The following is a 3,281-nucleotide window of genomic DNA, read 5'->3' as shown; positions in this document are numbered from 1 at the left end:
AAAAAAAAAAAAAAAAAAAAAAAAAAAAAAAAAAAAAAAAAAAAAAAAAAAGACTTTTCGTGAGAGTAATCATAATCGAAATGAGTCAAAAGTTTACGAACAATTAAAAATTCAGGCAATTAATATATAAAAAATTGAAAGTTTAACAAATCCATTTCTCTACGTCCCCTTCAACATGGTTACATTACGTACTACTAGCAAGAGTGAAAACTGTACTCACAAACCAACACGAGTCCTTACAACATGGTTTTTCTTTACTCACATGCATCTCGAAAAGTTTTAGAAAGTCACCTAACATAAAATTGTTTCAAGTAAAACATGCTTGACTATGAGTTCTTATGATTAAGTTGAAAAAGAACGTACACCTTTTTAGTATATATAGTAACTTTCATTTCTTTTGAATATTTTTTAGTCATTCTATTCTCAAGATCACTCTCATTCGGATGTGGTTTCGCTTCTTTACTCGAATGTCACAAAGACATTTTTTAAGGTTTAGAATTCAATAAGCACAAATCTCAAAAATTAGGTTCGAATTAGTATTTGAAAACACTTTTAAATTCATTGAATAATTTGTCCCCTCATTAAGTTTTAGATAATTTAAATAAACTTAGGAAAATATGTTAAAGTTAAGTTAGGTAGGAATCAGGCTTTTTTTGCCCATACGAGTATGGGATAAATGTTTTTTTATATAAAGTTTACAATTAGGTTCGAATTTTTTATTCTTGAAAATATAATTTTTTTTTCAATATATTTGTAGTCTAATATCACCACCAAAATGTGTGATAGTAATTGTTGTACCTTAATACTAACTAAAATACTTTGATATCAATTGGTTTCGAAAATAAGATCGGTTGTACTCACATAACCACGAACAGAAATGAGTTAGCTTCACAAAAACGGCTAGAAAGAATAGATGAAAATGCAGTTGGAAATCGTCCGTACAAACATTACACTATCTGTTGCTGACTCTAATGAAGGAGAACCAGAGTTCTATGATGAAGTCTTACAATTGGAGGATAAACCAAGTGGGAGCAAGCCATGGAGGATGGATGTCTAGGCTTCAGAAATGCGTTGCCCTTTCATCTATTGAGGCTGAAAGGAGATGATATGGATGATAGACTATCTGGAAGAATTGGGCAGGAAGATTCTTTATAGAGATAATCAGAGTGTCATACAGTTGGTGAGAAACTCGGTCTATCATTCAAAGACAAAACACATAAGGCAATACGATTTCGGTTGGAGGTTAGTTGAAGATAGTGATGTGTTTGGAGGAGATAGAGGGTGTAAAGAATCCAGCAAACATATTGACAAAATGTGTTGATGTTGGAATATTGAGGTTGTGCAAAACCTCAATTGGTAGGGTGTAATAAAGATGTTGATAGTTGTTTGAGAATGAAATTATTTGTTGACGGGATCAGTTCCAAGTGGGAGAATTGTTAGGTCATGGAGCTTACGGCATATTTATAGCTTAGTCAACGATTATACATAGTAAAACTATATAGTAAATTATCATTCGGATATATAGTTAGTAATCAATACAAAATCTTTAGCCAATATTCATCTTTGCATGTTCTCTTCGGCTTTTTATGTTCATCTAGATCTAACACCTAGTCTCGTGAGAGATGCAACTCACTCAGTAGAAACTACTTAACCTCGTTTGCTCATAAAAGCTATCAAAATTCGAACCAGCATCATCGATTACTTTTAATATTTCAACCATCCTATTTTGAAAAAAAATAAAAATAAAAACGTTTCGTGGGAGTAATCATAGTCGAAATTGGATACCTAAAATTTGAACATGCAAACGTTTAACATTGATAGTCAAACAAAACATAAAATAATAATGAATTTAGTCAAAGTTTGTTCTTTTTATTTATTTATTTATTTATTTATTTTATACTTTTTGTGTTCTTGTCGGCACCCCGTGCTTCCCCGCCTACCTTCTTAATGAACCTCGCTCTTGTTCATTCCAGCCGTCTGCGTTTCATTCGTAGGTTCATGTCGTTTTCTATCATTTCAATTACAATACCAACCTTCTTTCTTAGAAGCAGCCATCATTTATGTTTGGGACCTTAAAAACAATTTAAACTATATTAGGTCATAAATTTTATGATTCTATCGTATCAAAATTAGACGTTAATTTTTATTATATAAAGATTTAGACTTTATGACACCGGAGTAAAAGAATGGTACATGAATAAATCGAGACTATATTTGAATAAAAAGGATTAAAAATATAGAATGACCTATTGTTCATATAGATGTATGTGTGTGAGAGACGAATCATGTTGGAATGACTCGTGTTAATTTGTGAGAATAGTCTTTACTTTTAATCATGTCACAAGAGATGCAGGAGAATGTTAGGGCTATCATGTGTCAAATTTAAATTTCGAATCGTGATCCAAATCCTTGGCATTGGCTGTTTCATGTGCGAGAATATGAGGGTCATCATGTGTCAAATATAGATTTCGAATTATGATCCAAATCGTTCAAGTGGATCGTAACTTAACCATGTCACAAGGAATGCAGGGGAATGTTGGGACTATCACTCGGCTATCAAGTGTCAAATCTAGATTTTGAATTGTGATCCAAATCCTTAACATGGGTCGTTAGATGTAGGGAAATATCAGGGTCATCAAGTATCAAATATAGATCCTGATCCAAATCCTTGGGATGGAACGTATCCTTAGTATGGGGTTTTAGATGTAGGAGAATATGGAGGTCATCAAGTGTTAAATATAGATTTCGATGATCCAAATCCTCTGTATGGATAGCCACAGAGTTACAAATTCAACAGCGTATAGCTAGAATGATTACATTGTTATAAAAATATAAAAGTACTCGGATTAGAGGATGAAATTAAAAGCGAAAATCAATCACGATTTTAAATAATCAAAGGAAAATAAAGAAATTATCAATAAGTAATCTTGATCATAAAGATATGCATGTCATCGTCACGTAACGGTGATGCATTTTAATTTATTTTTTTTTAAATGTTTGGAAGACTAAGATCTTATATGATCCTTTGATTTAATTGTTATTAGTTGATGTCACTATTATTATATAAAAAATCATTAATATTTAAAAGATTATGCTTTTAATTATGCAAATAATGTCTCTTAAATCTCTTAAAGTTACCATCAAATAGGTGTAAAAAGATAACAAAATATATTTTATTTTATTTATTTATTTATTTATTTGGTGTATTTGGTAGCCACCTCCAACAAAAAAACAAAACGAAAATTAGGAGAAATCAAAAAAGTTGGGGGGGGGGGGGGGGG

Source organism: Cucurbita maxima, unplaced genomic scaffold, assembly GCF_002738345.1.
Source record: "Cucurbita maxima cultivar Rimu unplaced genomic scaffold, Cmax_1.0 Cma_Scf00011, whole genome shotgun sequence".
Classification (NCBI taxonomy): Eukaryota; Viridiplantae; Streptophyta; class Magnoliopsida; order Cucurbitales; family Cucurbitaceae; genus Cucurbita; species Cucurbita maxima.
The sequence above is the reverse complement of the archived record's forward strand: the minus strand, read 5'-3'. Positions refer to the sequence as shown.